Source organism: Caretta caretta, chromosome 2 (genome assembly GCF_965140235.1).
Source record: "Caretta caretta isolate rCarCar2 chromosome 2, rCarCar1.hap1, whole genome shotgun sequence".
Taxonomy (NCBI): Eukaryota; Metazoa; Chordata; order Testudines; family Cheloniidae; genus Caretta; species Caretta caretta.
Window position 1 is genome coordinate 206,704,482 of NC_134207.1, and position 18,421 is coordinate 206,722,902.

At 40.7% G+C, this 18,421-nt stretch overlaps 1 protein-coding gene across 1 annotated transcript in view; it reads left to right on the forward strand.

Moving 5' to 3' along the window:
• The window catches only part of JAZF1 (JAZF zinc finger 1), a 296,236-nt gene that overhangs the window by 88,408 nt on the left and 189,407 nt on the right, over positions 1-18,421 (forward strand). The window lies entirely within an intron of this gene.

The following is an 18,421-nucleotide window of genomic DNA, read 5'->3' on the forward strand; positions in this document are numbered from 1 at the left end:
GTCCTGCAGTGCTGATCTAACTTGTAATATTGAAACGAAATCCCTCATTATATTAATATGGATGACAGATTAGTTTCTAATTAAGGTATTTTCATCTGATATGGTAGAGATATGTTATACTGTTCCCTTGCCCCCTTCTTAATTGTGTAGCACAGTAAAGCAAATCATACTTATCAATAGCAGACAAATATTTCTTCATTACTGGTAAGAGAGAAATGACCTACACAGTATAAGAATATAAACCAGGACAAAAGCTTTAAAATAAGTGGATGATTTGAATATAGAGCAACATACCATGGAAATATTGGCAAATTAGCGATTGATGTATATTACCAAATCCAAGTATGTGCTCCTAATCCATAAACTCTACTGGTGCACTGAACAAGATTAAAAGAGTCTAATAATGAAATTACCTCTTTAGCAGGCTATATATCAGTATTAAATGACCCTCCCTGCTTCCACTTCTCCTGAAGTTAAAATTAAAAAAGGTTTAACATTTTCATTTATGAACAGCTAAATTATGGTGGATTACTGTAAAGGTTTGATTTCAGGCCAAAATTCATTTTTACTTGGTGTCTAGTCTCTAAGAACAAGGGATGTCTGATGGGGTACCTACTATGTCTTGAGTGCCTGCCAAATCTTGTATGTCAGCATTCTCTCTGATCTTTTAATGGGGGTTAAAAGGAGAAAATCAAGGTTTTATTAGAAGTGGAAAGTAGTTTTCAATAGAGATTTAGGTTTCTTTAAGTTATTGTAATGATGGTAGTGCATCAAATACCATTCTATTTTGCAATAGCATTTTAGACTGATGGGAGTATTGTAGAGAACAGTAAGAGGGAACTCATTTAGGAGAATACTTAGGGATGAAACATTTACAAAAAACTTTTGAGCGGTAATTCAAGTGTCAGAATAAGCACTAGACATCTTATGATCTTGAGAGCTGTTGTGGTATGTAATGGAAAGTTGCATTTAGGCACCTTTAAAAACAAAAAAACCTCATTGGCTGGTGGGGGGTGTAGTTGTCTGATATATGAGCACGGGATGAACTCACTGACCCTGGCTATGGAATGTGCCACGGAACAGGGAACCAAACTAAAATGCAGATTTCCAGGGCTTTCCCCATTCTTTTCCTTATGGAGGTCTCTGACACAAATTATTAGAGAACGATAACATTTGTATAGTTATTTGAATCTTCCTATAGTATTTAACAGAAAATTATGACCCTGCTATGGAAGTCTATAGAATGTTTTTAAAATAAAAAAACACAAACTATAAAGTGTGTCATTCTCTGTTAACTTCTATTTCTGTAGAACTGTATTGTTTTCATTCCTGTTAAATTCTATAGACCTTGTCTGTAAGCGTTCATTCAGGGCTGCCTTTCCATTTTACGGTCCCATCTGTCTTACCTCACCCTGCTTCACAACAGCTTTAGGGCTTGTCCACACTACTGCGCGGGGTTGATGTAAGATGCGCAACTTCAGCTATGTGAATAGCGTAGCTGAAGTCGACGTACTTAGATCTACTTACCATGGTGTCTTCACTGCGGTAAGTCGACAGCTGATGCTCTCCCGTCAACTCTGCTTGCACTCCTCGCTCTGGTGGAGTACCAGAGTCGACGGGAGAGCACTAAATCGACCCCCGCTGGATCGATCGCTGCCTGCTGATCCAGAGGGTAGAGTAGACAAGCCCTCAGTTGCAACACTAACCATGCAGGGAGGAAAGAAGGCAGACTACAAGTCTGCAACTCTTCCTAGGTCAGCTATTGAAATGCAATGCGTGGTGCACACTCTCTGACCAAATGGCTTGAATTGCAAGAGATCCCAACTTGTTTCTCAACATGCTTTTCCTACGGAACAAAAGCCAAACTTTGAAAAAGTTGTGACATGCTCCAAGAAGTACAATAGGATTGTATTACACGTACAGTAGTTTATTAATATGAACATAGTGGCTCCCATTATGTCAGAAGAGCCGTTCTATATATGAACTAAGGCCAGTATTTTCAGTCTTAGGTACCTAACTGCAGTTTCCAAAAATCCATATTTAACCACCTAAATATGCTGCTTACGTGCTTAATTTTAGATTCTCAAATGTGACAATTTTGGCATAAATCCACAATTTAAAAATAGTTAAAATATTTGCTGGGAAAAATTAGCTGTTTTTTTTAAGTCAATTATTTGGTTTTATTGCTAGTCTCCTTTTGGATTATTGAATTGCTAATTGTTGAGTTTAAAATATGAAGCTGATTTTGAGATACAGTTGAATATTAAGTTTTTCATCTTTTTATATTAAAAATACTTTATTCTCCCCTGTGGTCCCCAAATGTATTAAAAAACAATTAAAAACATCATTTGAACAAACCAGGTATGCCAGGTTTCAATTTGGAGCAAATTTTTTCTGGCTGTTTTCTACTGAAAATATAGTAGCTGAGAAATGTAAAAAACTAGCAGAAAAGCTGATACAATCTTAGAAAGGATACTGTCAAGATTTAAACAAAAAACACCCTATTCACTGTTTAATTTAATTATTTGAGAATTTAGATTAAAATCTGTTTAACAAAAGTTTTTCTTCCATCACTGGTTTGTTACTATAATATCAGCTATGAATACTGAGTCATGTGTCATAGGCTATATAGCTGCTTTCTTTGAGAAGAGTCTTGAAGCATTTGTGTTTGTAAAGTCTAAAGAAAGACTTAGAATTTTATAAAAGGAAATCTATGTGGGGAAAAAGGTCAAATTTTGGGCCTATGAAAAAGGCTACAATTTTGTCACAGAAGTCACGGAATCCGTGACTTCCAAAGACTTCCGTGACTTCCCACCACCGTGAAGGTCCCACCACCTTCCACAGCATCAGGGAGCTATGAGATACCCCTGCCGTCTGAGGCAGCGGGCCCAGCTGCCTGGTCACTCTTCCACCTAGGGGCTGGACATGCCATCCACTCCTGGGAGCAGCACGGAGCCTGCCTTAGCTCCACTGCGCTATCGACCAGGAGCCGGCTGAAGTAAGCTCCACACAGCCAGAGCCTGCACTCTGAACTACCCCAGATCGGAACCCCTTCATGCACCCTACCTCCCTGCTCCAGCCCTGAGACCCTTCCTACACCTCATCCCCAACCCCATCCTGGAATCCGCACCCCAACCCCCTGCCCCAGCCCTGAGCCTGCTCCTGTGCTCCAAACCCCTTGGCCCCAGCCTGGAGCCTCCTCCTGCACCCCAAACCCTCATTCCCAGACCCACCCCAGAGCCTGCACCCCCAGCCTGGAGCCCCCTCCCGCACACTGAACTCCTCATTTCTGGGCCAACCCCAGAGCCCTCACTCCCTCCTGCACCCCAACCACCTGCCCCAGCTCAGTGAAAATGAGTGAGGGTGGGGGAGAGTGAGCGATGGAGGGTCGGGGGCTGGAGTGAGTGGGGGACAGGGCCTCAGAGAAGGGGTGGGGCAGGGGCAAGGCCGTGGGGCGGGGTGGGGCAAGTGTGTTCAGTTTTGTGCAATTAGAAAGTTGGCAACCCTATAGTAGAGTTAAGTAGTTTACTTAGAATAGCAATGTATGTTTCAGTTGAATAATTTTTTGTTCATGTGACAATTGGACTGCAGCATATTCTGATTTTGCAGTCCAGTTTAATATTATTAGAAGCACAGGGAATCAGATTTGCTTATCAATTCTATCTTCTTAATCTGTTATCTCAAATTCACAATTTTATTTCATATTGCATCTGAAAAATTGGCAGTTTATACTGTTGTAATCCAAAGTAATACAATTTATAACTGTCCCTGAGAGCAGAACTGATGCCCTAGTTTTTGCTCATTCTGTATTGAGTTCAGTTTTTTGTATAGTCTTGTAATTTCTAACTGGTGTTTTGCATATGAAGTATATTTGAGATTTTATATGGTGAAGTTTGTGGCCATATGTATGGTATTGCAAATAAGTTTGAGCCATATTATTTTGAATGGGGAGTTCTGCTTAATACTTTGCCTGTGGTACTTACTACCTTTGGTAATGCAGAGACATTGAGAATACATGTTAGTGGTCATCAGATATAGTGGATTAATACTAAAGAACAATTCTGATTACTGTCTGTCACAAGTGTGAACTGTTTTTTCCATAAAATAACATGTATAGTCTGATTGTTCTGTCTGCTTTGTCCTGCATTAGGAGCCTGAGCCAAAGCCCAGTAAAGTGAATGGACAAACTTCCACTGAGTTCTGTGGACTTTGAAACAGGCTCTAGGGCAGGTGTGGCCAACCTGTGGCTCCAGAGCTGCATGTGGCTCTTCAGAAATTAATATGCAGCTCCTTGTGTAGGCACCAACTCCAGGGCTGGACCTACAGGCGCCAACATTCCAATGTGCCGGGGGTGCTCACTGCTCAATCTCTGGCTATGCCACAGGTCCTGCCCCCACTCCACCCCTTCTTGCACCCTCCCCTGAGCCTGCAATGCCCTTGCTTCCTCCCCCACCCCCCGAGCCTCCTGCATGCCACAAAACAGCTGATTGGGAGGTGTGGGGAGGGCTGCCAATGGGTGGGAGGTGGGAGCTGATGGGGGCTGCTGACGTATTACTGTGGCTCTTTGGCAATGTACATTGGTAAATTCTGGCTCCTTCTCAGGCTCAGGTTGGCCATCCCTGCCCTAGGGCTTTATGTACCCAGGCCCTGACCCAGCAACCCCACAAAAGTGCTAGTCCCTGATCCTGCAAGTAGAGCTCTACAATGGGACTGGGATCCCACAGGCCCGCAGGACCTGCTGCCATAACAGCGGGAGCGAGTAAAATGTACTTTGTTGTAGGTGGGATTGGGTGGACACAAAAAACAGACCGGTAATTTATAGGAAAACACTAAATCTCTCATCAGTTTGCTATAAATAGAGTTTCATCAGTGTAAAGCAAGTTTTTCTTCTTTTATTTAAATAAAGGTTTTAATATTTAAGTGTAAGCAGGGGATAAAAAGAGATTTGATGCCTATTTTAACAAGTGTTCAAGCATTTTTACATGGTTTAAGCAAGATTTGTTTAATTCTCTTTGTGGTAAAAATTGTCTGAATTCCATTTATTTATATATAAAATAAAAAGTTGGCTTTTATTTTTATATATATATATATATATATATATATATAAATTTTTGTGGGCCATGGGGAAAATCTCTCTCTCTCTTGCAGGTTTTGCAGGATCTAAGATTTTTGCAGATGGGAGTGGAATTAAAATGCAGGAAAGAAAGCAGGAGCAAATGGGAGAGGGTACTGCGTGGTGGAGCGGTTGTGTGGGATTAAAAAAATAGTCCCACTCAGGGCTCTACCTGCAAGTAGTCCTGTTTGGTCACAAAAGTAACACCTTAAAGGGCAAACGTTCGGAAAGAGCCTTAATCCAAGCACCTAAACTTACATCGTTTTTAATTGTGCCCTTAGATGATTTTGAGCGTAAAATTGTGAACATTAATTTAGAGAACTTTTCATGTAACGTCCACTATAATCCTATGACTTTATTTTGAAAATAAATTGCCACAAAATCTGTAGCATAAAGCAATGTGAAATACTACTGTTTTTGTCTTTCCTGGGCTCTTTTTTTCTTTGAAGAGTTTGGGCGGGAAACAAAAAAATTAAAACAGCAAATTCTTGCTCTCTTTGGCCCCAACCCTGAAAACTGCCCCCGCACCATGGTCACCAACTTTGTAATATTTAAAAACTGGACACTCCAGCAGGAGTGCCGGAACTTCCCCAACCCTACCTCTTCACCCACCCCCAGGCCTCCCCCCCCCTCCGTTCGCTCCTCTCTTGCCTGCCTCCCGTCGGCTGCTGCTTTCCCCCTCTTCTGCTCGGGTTGGGAGTGACTCCCCTGCAGAGCTGTGGCTGGGACCTGCAGCCACCCGACGAAGGTAGGAGGCAGCCTCAACTGAATAGGGGCTGGAGCACATAATGACTCTGTGGCTCCCCGCCCCCACACCTGCAGTAACTGGATTTAGGTTATCCAGTCAATAGATTTGACCGGACACTGTGAGGTCCCCTTTTGGACCAGACACCTGTCCACCCTACGCCGCACCTCTATGCTTCCCACTCCCCCTCAGCCTTCATGAAGCAGAGTACAAAGTTAGGGCTGACGAAAGCAAGAATTTGCTGTTTTATTTTTTGTTTCCCACCGAAACTCTTCAAAGACAAAAGAATATAGGAAAGACAAAACCAGCAGGGCCTTAGTTACTATGCCAATTTTCTTCGTGTTTAGCCAGAATTTAGATAAGAGAACATTGTCTTCTGTTCTGTTGTCAATAGAGTGATGTCTCCCGTGGGTGTTAACTTGTTTGGTGGGAGTTACTTAGGTGAATGGACATTGAAACAGAAATGTGACAGAAGCTGCACAGTGTACTTGTGATGTCAACTGAGTTCAACCAACCAAAAAAAGGTGTCAGAGATGTGATGTTGACTGTATGTATCATACGTTTTCCTTGATGCAGTTCCTATAGCACAAAGTTAGGAGGAGGAGACGACACCTAATTTTTAATACGAGCAGTTTACAACCACTCACAGTTAAACCGTTTATAGGATTCTTAGTAACAAAAGGTGGTCTAATTACAGAGAAAGAAAAAACAATATCGTAAGGATATTTACAATGTGTGACCTATTTGAATTATGATCCTGTTAACTATACAGAAATGACAAAAAGCAGAAACATCCCAGTGAATTAAACATTTAGCCTTTCATTAATGAGCTTTAATATAGAAGGTATGCAGAAGGTTAATTTTTTTCCTTTTAACATCAAAAGAAGCATGCACTCTGGGTGAACCTGTAGTTTCTAAGATTCAGTGCACTAGCTCTTGAACAGGAAAAAAATGACAGTATTTTTTCTTTACAACTAGCCCACACCAGTGTGTTTAGTTTCTGACAGTAAATCACATGCCAGTGTTTCTAATGCCTGTCTAAATCAATTGAAGGTGTGATTTCTTCCCCTGTGATTTTTGTTTTACTTCCCTTTTGAATTTGATTTTAATTGTTCTTATTTATAGGCTTTAAATGTTGATGGATCATGTCATTTATAACCCTTTTCATTGCACAGTGACCTTCATAGGGAAATTTCATACAAGCTTTCATTGGGCTTTGGATGTGTTTTTGTTTTTTGCGTGCAAGAGAACTGGTAATAAAAATTAGTATGCAGAAGTACCGATTTCTGAGTAGTGTGATGCAATAAAACAGCTGGTTGCATTGTAGATAAAACATTATTCTGAAATGATTCTGCAAACCTAGACCAAGATAATTCTTCTCTGATAGATTGCTGAAAATGTAGTGTTCTGAATAAATAAAAACCTGTATGCTATACAGTTATTAAAACGTTCATGTGATTTCTTCTGGACGAACATAAGTAACTGGTTTTTTTTACATTAGCCTTACCCGAATCTAAGTATTGTACATCTACCCATTTATTATTATTTTTGTTTTATTACAGTGTTCGGTGATTAATTACTCTGAGTGCTAACAGAGTGGAAACAGTAGAGGATACAGTCTCAAATTTATCCTAGACAAGCTGTGGTTTGAGAAACTGCAAAAATTGCTCACTGCTTTTGAAAGTTGAATACTGACCTGTGAGGAGGAGCATGCGTTGTCTGCAAAGTATCCTATTACGTGGTTAAGAACTGGAGTCACTGCTGAGCTGATTATCCAACGTAAAGCAATGCATAAATCCTGTTCACCAAACATGTATACCCACATGAGTGAGGCAAGCAGGACTGGGATGTCTGTGTTGCTTTTGTGGAATAGCCTTTTAATTATTTGAGATCATCTAAGACTACTTTGCTGGTTTCACATTTCCCTCCTCCCCCCCCCAAAATATCCTTAAAATCAAACGTATTCTGGTATAATTCCTGAGATGAAAGCCCTGGGGGGGTTTGCCTTCCTCTGCAGCATGGGACATGGGTCACTTCCAGGTGTAAACTAGAATAAATGGTGGATTCTCTGTAACTTGAAGTCTATAAATCATGATTTGAGGACTTTAGTAACTCAGCCAGGGGTAGGGGTGTATTACAGGAGTGGGTGGGCGAGGTTCTGTAGCCTGCAATGTGAAAGAGGTCAGACTCGACGATGGGGATGGTCCCTTATAGCCTTAAAGTCTATGAGTCTGTTCTTTTTCAGGATTAAGTAACATAGTTTTCACAAAAATTGCACAGTTGTTATTTGCTCCCATATGTGCTGTTGCTTTTTTCCCTATACCCAGCCCTGGGTGTGAGCTGGTACCCTGCCCTTTGCTAAAGGGTAGAGAAGCATGGAAGTTCATCTTGTGTTGCTCTCACCAACTCTGCAGCATGAGCCATGCACCAAAATTAGTGCCTGACTCGTGTTGATTTTTTTCTTGCCCCAAATGACAAATAAGGACAATTGGCATGAAATCCAGACTGAAGCTTTAGGACCCTTGAGGAAGCAATGCAGCTGAGTGTGGCAGGGTAATTTGGTCTCTCTTGCTTAAAGGCTGACGATAACATCTAACATCCTTCCCAGGGAATATGGAGTACCTACTAGCTGCCTGGATTTAGCAGAAATCTGTCATCACACTGAATTCAGTATTAGATTCCAAGTGAGAGTTACTCTCTCACACACACACAGTTTACTGCATTTTTTTTTTTGTCCTGAAAGATCCAGGACTACTGGCTCATTTTAAATATGGCCTATATACTCTCAAAGGTGGATTTCTTAGCTCAGGTGTAAAGAAAGCAAATTTTTGAGTAGCCTGACATGTGGCCTCCTCATTTGGACCCTGGTGTAGACACAGGAGCTTGATGTTTACACACCGGTTTCTGTTTGGGAAGGGACTGATCCACAGGTTGGAGGTCAGAAAAAGGGGAAAGTCTTTTGGATTCAGCAGAGTTCAGGCTATTGTAAACAGAAGGCTTTTCACTCCTAATCTGTATAGTCTTTACTGCTCTCTACTTGGAAGTAGTCTAATCCAATTTACGTTTCCATTTTGGCTAGTTCTTAAAAGGACATTAAGGAGTTGTGTCCTTTTTTTCACAGTTGAGTATAAGAAATGTTAGATGGGGTGCAGACTTCACACTTATCTGTTTAGAAGGTATATTGACTGTCTCATGATAAATCAGAAATACTGTCATTCTTATTTCCTGCCCAGTAGTTGCCTATGTTTCTAGGTTTCCAGGAAAACCACTCTGCCAGCAGAAGGAGGCCATGGTGGAAGGTAGAAGCAGACTCCTCTAGGCACGATAATTTAGACCAGGGGTTCTCTGTCCATTCTTTATGGATACAGGCTGCTGTCTGAAGTGTTAAGCAGGATAATATGTGATGGTAATTAGGAAGAGCACATTTGAAGCAGTATGTGTATGCTCCTTGGTGTTATATAACTAGTTATTTTTAAGGTAATCAATAGCTAGACGTGTAGTAGAGTGTCCACATAGTGCCCTATAGCAGGGGTTCTCAAACTGGGGGTCATGAGGTTATTACATGGGGGGTCGTGAGCTGTTAGCCTCCACACCAAACCCCGCTTTGCATCCAGCATTTATAATGGTGTTATATATAAAAAAATGTTTTTAATTTATAAGGGGGGGTCGCACTCAGAGGCTTGCTATTTGAAAGGGGTCACCAGTACAAAAGTTTGAGAATCACTGCCCTCTAGGTAATGAAGAGTATCCACAGTGCTCTGACAGAAGCACTTTTGTGAAGCAGGGAAATACTGTTACTCCCATTTTTACAGACAGGGAAGTGAGGCACAGATTGACTACAGACCGGCCCAAGGTCACACAGGAAGTCTGTGATGGAGAAGGGAATTGAACCTGGTCTCCTAAGTCCCATGCTAGCACCCTAACCGCTGGACTGTCTTTCCTCTTCATTTGAATTGTATTATTGTATTCTCATTCATGCTGACACCTTTATTTAGTATTGCACTGGACAAGGTGTTGACCAAGGCTGCACCATATTATTTACCTAAGGTCATTTTGCAATTTCACCTCGGCCGAGAGATTTTACTATCTATACTTGGTCTTTCTTGAGTGTGGAAATAACAAAAGGAAAAACTTTACTGAGCGATGTGAAAATGGCAGACACACACTACCCTAGCAGATTCTCTAGACTAGAAAGTTGCATTTTTCTGGCAATAACAAGAACAGTTTTGTCAGCTTCCAAGGGAACTATTTTCCAGTGGATCATGGAATATATTTAGCAGGCTTATTTAACTAAAAAACTGAGACATAGACTGAGTCTCTAGCCTTCTGCTTATTGGGGAAATGTTGACTTTGCTAGAAGAAAGACCTGAAGCATCTCTGCTGGACTTCTCTTCCTCGATATCCCGAAGTACAATTATGCAGCACTATGTGGTATATGGGGTCCTTCCGCTTTTTATGTTCTGTTAAAAAGGTGGAGAACCATAATTTCCTATCTGATAGTTTGTGTTCTCTCAGCCTTCCTTATACCCATTTCAGATCCTACCCAAGTTAGTACTTGCTGATTGTTACAATATTCATGAGTTTTTTAAAAAATGTACTACTAATTGGACAAATTCTGCTCTTTTCGGATCCAAAACCTGTGAAGTACAGAATGGCTGGAATTCCTGTTGATATAGTAGGAGTTGGGGACACCCAGTGCCTTGCAGGGTTAGGTATTCCTATGGTACACAGCTGACATTAACACCATGGATTTGCATAGCAGTGAGTGAGGGGACCATTTGTCTCAGTACATTTTAGTTCTTGTCAAACAGATTTGGGAGTGATTGCTAGCCAGTAGAGCTTGCTGGAAAAATTCCAACCAAATATTGTTTTGTCAGAATTTGCCAATTTCAGATAAATCAAAATGTTTAGCAGAGAGGGATCCACTTCGTTAAAGTTCTAGAGGAACCTTGCCTGGTTTCCTGCCAGCTTGCCCGCCTTCTCAGTAACCTGGGCTTCCAAGCTCTGGGGTAGCCAGTGGGCAGAATGCCCCTGGGCCAAGCGCCCAATTGCTTCCAGAGCCCACACCTCTGGGGCCCTATTCCCTTTCACACAGTATTTCAAAACTTCTGTTTTTGGTTTCTAATCAGAACTAAACCAAATTTCAAAATATCCTCCGCAAAACGGAATTAACTTTCTTCACCCGACTCTACCAATAAACCAAGTGTCCTCGGACAGAAAAATATATAGTCCTTTAGAACGCTTATTGTTCTTACTTCCGCCTTTTCATAGGTAGGAAATAGTCACTTGGTAGAGGCAGACTTGAACAGCATAAATTAATGATTAAGAAATTATTCAACATTCTAGGCACGTGCAAGCATAAGCAGCGTTCTCCCATTGACTTTTTCTTCAGAAGCTCCTATATAAAATCACAATAGACTCCTTGGTCTTCCAGATCATTCAAACAAATGGTGGAGCGATGATAAATGAGACCTTATGAAGTTGGGTTGTTCCTGTTCTGAATGAATTCCGCCTCTAGCATCAACCTAAGTGGCATGGGACAGCTTTCTAGTGGACCTTCCTGTAATCTGCCTCCCAATCCCATGAAGCCTCGCCATATTTTCTCATTTAGGACCTTTAACCTTGCCATGGTAAAGCCTTTTACAAAGCATTGTATTTTAGTACCTATGTGATCTGTAGATGCGTGGTTCTCAAGAATTCAAAATCCACAGAACCACTTTGCTCTTGAATGGAGTTTCAGATAGCTCCTAAATAGCAAAGTGTATTAAGAATACAAAAAAAAAAAAAAAAAGCTAAAATTTTATTAGCTTTTATGTTTTGTATTTATTTAAATGATTTTCTAAATAACCTTTTTATAAATAATAATAGTGCTAGTTAAGGGGACAACATTGTTCGGCGTTAAAACAGGGGAGTAAGTGTACACAGACCAAGGTCCTGTCCCCAACCCTGATGCTGACTCATGGGCAAACTTAAGTGCTTTCTGTCTTACTTTCACCAGTTATAAAGTGGGGATGATAATCCCTGTCCCCACCTTTATAAACTGCTTTGAGTTATCTCAGTGCAGTGCACTGTAGAAATTCAAAGCAATATTTATTAACCAAAGTTACCCTGTATTTGCACAATAGTGTTAAAGATGATTTGCAATAATTTTATCTTAAATTGGAATTATGTGCCTTTTTTTTAAAAATGGAATATAAGTCAGGTCTCTGAGGCTATCAGGTATGGTCCCTGGTTTTTACCTTTGTGGGTTTATGTCAGCACCCGTACTTTAATTCAGGGATTGAGTTATTGAATCATTAACAAAGATAATTTCTCCAAAATGTTGATGAGGCATTAGGTATTAGACAGGCACTAGTAGAAACCAAAGTATTTTAAACAGACTGATTCAAATTCCTTCTCTCAGTGGCTCATTTCACTAGTTCATCTGTCGCCATAGTCTCCCAGGTTAGACAAGGCCTGAATTTTTAATGTAAAAAGCCAAGGCCCTCCACCCTTCTTCTTTCCCACTACCCGCTTCCTTTATCTATTTAAAAGAGGCTAAAGAGGCCAGAATCCCAATATTTCTCACTTGCAAGTTACTTCTCAAGCTAAAAGCTCAAAGCAGAAAGTTTTTCTCTTGCTTCACTGCTAGCACAAATATAGATTTAACCCTTCTTTCTGTCTCTCTGTGTGTGTCTGTTTCTCTGTGTGTCTGTTTTAAATTTCTATTTGTTTCTGTGGCAACCATCACATTATCTCTAGGACACTGTGCAATATCTTTCTTTAACCTAAGGCGACAGCTGCATGCAGGGCTATTGAGAATCATACAGAGCTTGATAACCATGTGTTGTGTGTCAGTAGCTTTTGCCCTCCAGTACAGGGAAATCTCAGCCCTGTCAGCAAGAGGCTAAACTACCACAAATAAGCTATTAAAAATAAATATAGCAATTATGTGATTAGCTTTTTCTTCCTTCACTCTTTAGTTACAGGAGATAAACGGGGGGATTGGGGACAGCAGAAAGAATACTACCTATGGTTTAATCAAACAAAAATAATATATGGGACAACTTGTACAGTTCGTAATCTTAATATGACTTGAAGGTTGTATTCTGTTACTGTAAAGGTATAACTGCTGTGGCATGAGACCACATTGTTAAGGAAGTGAAAAAATACCACACTGTATGCTTTCCTAACAATGGGGGCTTTCCTTCAGACTGCAAAAGCATTCCCTGGATTTCAGTCAGACTGCTGCAGATATGCTTAAGGACTATGATTAGGCTGCCAGAGCGATGCATCACCAGTTTCAGGAATTCTAAAATGCTGCGTCTGTTGCGGAACAATAACGTTGCAGTAAATCCCAGAACCCTGCTCAGGATCAGTGTAGCATTGTTTCTAGGTGCTGTAGAAACATATGGAAAGAACCTGTCCCTTTTGGAAGAGTTAATAATTTACAAGACTGTGGCATGCTAAGGGTAGTGGGAGAGGGATGCCATCAAATATCTACACATATATACAATGTGTGTGGGTGTGTATAGAATATACACATACATTTGTAGTTAAAACAAATTCCAGCTAACCCTATGTCCCAGTAAAGGTCATTAACTTACTAATTGAGCACTGAGGAGTCAGCAATGGGTTTATGGGTTTAGTTCAGGGAGGATATTGACTGGGTAAAGGGGTAGTCTGGAAAAAGGTGGGGAGATGTTTTTGTGAGAGGTTAACAAATAGGTGAATGAGGCTGGCATCTGCGGCTGAGCAGAGAGGGAATGTATTTAAGATATTACTTACAGTGATTGACAGTGCTATAAAAAGGTCTACTAGTACAAAAAGTCCTTGAAAATATTAGCTTTTTTAGAAAAATAATCTGACATTCCTATTCAAAATGGTTTGAAAATGGATTATGGCATCTTTCATTAGGCTTTCAATTTTGAAATGTTTCACTAAGATGGCTGTAAGTTGTGTTTGTGTGGTTTTTTTAAATTACATTTTGCAGTTTGTTCATGCTAATGATCGCTTCCTTTCCTGTGAACTTTCATACAGCTGGTTTGAATAAAATGAGTTCAGCTTTCTTTTAATAGCCTTCCAAAGTATTTAACCACCATTTTTGAGTCTTCTAGACCTGCAGTTCCCTTGCAGTGTCATTAATATGACTGGAGTTGGGACTTAAAGTATTTAGTGCTCTCTAAATTGTTTTAATATGGGCTGACCTCCTTGAGGACTGAAAGAGGGACTTGAATAGCACTGCAAGACTACTAAGGCATGATTCAAAACCCAGTAAAGTGAATGGACAGACTCCCGTTGACTGAAATGGGCTTTCGACCAGGCCCCTAGTGAGGGAAATCATTTTGGCTGACATTTTTGCTGGGTTTATTCCATGGTTTGAGTTATGGAGGGACACTCAGCTTTGCCTTAAGCATCACTGTAGCCAATCAACTATAGGATTAGCCTACATAAAAATCACAGGTAGTGTTGCATCCTCAAATAAATAACGTTATTTCTAGAAATATACATTATAATGATTCCTTTTTATCTAGGTTCTGTAGTCCAACAAATAAATATATTTTCCTTATATTCTACCAAACAATTTATCAGAATAGAATATATTTCAGTTCCAATGTCCCAGGAGCCATAGGGCTTGTCCTCAAGAGGTTACAACCCCATCCCAAAAATATGTGGTGGGAAATTTTAATAGCACTGGGGAAGTGAATGAACAAATGGATTTGGGGACTGATGGGTAAGGAAGAAATTATTTTGTGCCATTTCCTTATGAGGCACGAAAAGCAGATATCTAGTTCCATTTTTCTTTCTCTATATTACCTTATGTCTTTTTAATAAGAGTCTACACAGATCCAATTTAGAGTCTCCAGCTCTGATATAGAACAATGTATTTGAAAGAACTGCTAGTAAGGAAGTTGTAACCATTTGTCTGAGAATGTGTGACTTATTTGGAAATGGACCATAATTTTCCTCTGGGGGACTAACTGATCTATTTATGTTAATCACATTCTTTTATCAGAGGAGAAACCATAGTTCCTTTGGATAAGTACTGTGAACCATCATTGTAAGAATGTTTACTATATGGCTCCTAACTTCATTAAATTCTAAATACCTGGCTTGTAACATGCATTTCCTTATAGTACACACATTCTTTGACTCCTAGGAATAGCCTCATACAAATAGTGCACTGTATGTACATAGTGTTTTTTTTTAAATGACGTCTGTGGAGTGTTTTCTTCCTGTTGAAAGAAAAAGAGAGAGATGATGCTGGTGAATCTACTGTTAGGGAATATATAGTGTGTGCTTTTGCGCTCATTTAGTAGCGTGCCAAAATATCGTATTTAAGGAGCAGAATTTACTCTATCACATATAAAAGAGAAACCTCTTAGTACTTTATTTGCCCTTGATGAGTTGGATTGTAGTGAACTTATTTTTAGTATGAATGTATAATATAATTCTAATAGTTTTAGATTTGCATGGTCTGTAGTCTCATAAATTCTTCAAATGATAGTCCATATACATATTCCATGTTAAGTGAATGTGTGCCCAGTTCGCACGTGTCAGAGAATCTTCTAGACCGTGGACCAGTGCATGCGCCCTCCTTCCCTCCTCATGCATTCCATGAGGGTATAAAGGGCATAACTGCCCCACCACACTCAGTTTCTTCTCCATCTCCTGTGGTACTTGTCAGAACTACTCTTACAAAGAATCAGACCCGCAACTAGTTAGGCAGACTGTCATTGAATTAGTTAGTTAGGCTTCCATATGCCTTCAGTCCACCATTGCCATTACGGCAAGTCCCCAGGCTTCAGATACTGCCTGTTCTGTGAGGCAGCCATGGCTCTCAACAACGGACACACAAAGTGTCTGTTCTGCGTTGGCGAGGGACATTCCCCAAGCTCTGCGACATTCACAGGTCTATTTCCAAGCAGACCCAGTGTTCAGGAGAGGCATGTCTAAAGGCCATAAGGCCAGTGTCTAATCCTGGACTCTAGGTTTCTGGATGACCAGATGCTACCAAAATCTGTCCTGTGATCTTGAGCATGTAAGGAAGCAAAGGAACAGGGTGTGGCTGGACAGCTCAGCCCTTTATACCCCTGCAGAACACATGAGGGAGGGCTCACGCTCCGCTCTGCTAGATACTGGTCACTGGGTGCCCATTCATCTAATGTGGAATATGTATAGGGACTATACATCTTGAAGAACATCAGTCTCTCTTTTTAATGCACAATAGTTCTCTGTGTTAAGACTATATGAAAATTTAACATTCAGATTAGACCTACGACTTCCACGGGGTTTTAGAATAGCATGTGAAATGCCAGGGGAAATGAAATACAAGAAATGCATATTTTAGAAAAAAATTGTTTCACATCTGCCTAGATACAGTGTTAAGTTTACAATGTTGGGCCACATCTGTGTTATCTAATGTCGAAAGTTTCTGATTGTCAGCATTTATTTGCTAAAAACCTTTGGGGGAAAGGGAAAGGTACTTTTTTGTCATATTGTTGCATTTCTTGATCAGTACTCCCACCCACCCCTGCCTCCTGGACTGTGGTTAAGAATAGTGGTGAATCATGTGAAGAGCACAAAAAAATCCTCCTATATTATTCCTCATTCACTAGAATTTATTTTTTTTTGTTCAACAGAAAAAAGTGTCTAGCTCACCTTGTTGCAGAGAGATCTTAAAAATGTGCGTTGATGCATCAGCTGTCTTAATGATGGGGTAACCAGACTCTATCAGTGGTACCATCAGAAAGTTTGAAGCTAATTTACCCTCTGTTGGTGGGATATCAAAGCTTACTTCAGAAGTTGGGCAATGTGAAACCTTTTTACATAATTGGGTTCAGTTCATTTGGGATTGCAGAAGTTTCAGATTTGTATGAATAATCATTTTAAAAAATCCAAGGAAAGTCCGTGAAATGCTTCATCACACTTTCCCTCTGACCAGCACATTTGCCCTTCTCCTAGAAAGCTCAGTACCCTTCCTTTACCTGTTGCTGCCATCTTGATGGTGGGGAAGAAGAGCCTGGTAACCTCCGAGCTTTCAGCTCCTTCTTCCTGAAATCCATAGAAGCTTTCAGAGGATCCTGCTGGTTCCCTCATCTGCTGTCTTTAGAGGAGTCTATCAAAAAGGCTTGCTTGCCCACCATTCTTCCTGGCATCTTCAGTTGGGAGGAGGGTTGCTGTGGAGCACGACATTATAGCTTAATAAAGAAAATGAGCCTGCATTGAAACTACACTTTGCGTCTGTTGCACCCTTTGCGTAAGTAAAAGCAGCGCCTACGTCAGTTGTCTGTGGAGCAGGAAATTGATGACAGGGTGTTGAATGGAAGCGAGGATCAACAGCAGTGTCTTTTCATGGAGACACTAGTCATGAAAGTACCAGAACCCTTAAAAAAAAAAACACATGTAACTCCAGTGACAGCACAGCAGAATTACATCAATTCATTCTTGCAGTGTATATTCCCTAGATTTGTACATCTTCTTTGCTGAACCATGAATAGAACAGTGCAAACAGGCCCCTTGTGTTACAGCTGCTGTATCACACAAAAAATAGTTGTCAGCCATTTTTAACAGCAGCATTTTCATCTGTGCCAAGATTCCGGAGACTGCAGTTTTATATTAAGAACTTCAGGATTGAACAAGTCAAACACCCAGTAGTTCACTAAAATGTGGGGGAGCATGTAGGGTTGTGCTGTAGAGGAAGCAGCAATGTCAGGCTGCAGTGAGCCACCAAAGGCCATTGTTGAGAGACGGTGTCACCCTTTGCAGAATTGTCCCTGATGGAATTTCACTAGTGGGGCCTAGTGGAAGTTCCAAGGTCTGGCAGGATAGGTCGGAATATTACCAGTGACTGGACAGAGCTTTAGCATTTATTCTCTTTAAGCAAAAAACAAGGACTGCAATACAACCACTTTCTGCTGAGCTTTATTCTAACACACCCATCATTGTGGTACGTCCGAGTACAAACAAATATACAAAAGGAAAGCTTCAGTCTCTAACAGCATGTGTTCTCTCCCCTTTCTTATCATGACTGTATGCAGAGTAGAAAATTCTTTCTTCATTTTAATGTGACCGCATCTGTCAGATGGAGAGTTCATGAAAGATGTACTTCTGTTGAGACCATTTGTCTTTATTTATCAAATCTACAGGCTAACCCTGTAAATAAATGGGGTCATGTCACTGCCAACAGTATAACCGTGGAGAGGATTTTTGTGCAACAGGGAAATAATGTCAGCCCATCTTCTCAGGCTAGAAAGCCTATCAGCTAGTGCATCCCTCTCTATGCCAAGGCTGCTCTGACCAGCTCATAAGGGTTATAGATGGACAACCATAATAAAATTAACTTCAATATAAAAGCAATCTCGGTTCTCACCTCTGCCAGCTCTAACGTTGCTGCAAACTATTTCCTAGCCATTACTATGTACTGGACTGCGGTTGCCCTATGACAATCACAGTGCTGCCCGTTGCCTTGTCATTCCTGTTTGCAAGAGCGGTCTTTGCGTGCTATACTTTATCAGCCCTAATAATGTGGTTAATGACTAAAGTCCCAGCCTACACTGTAGGGATACTTAGAGTGTCCAAGT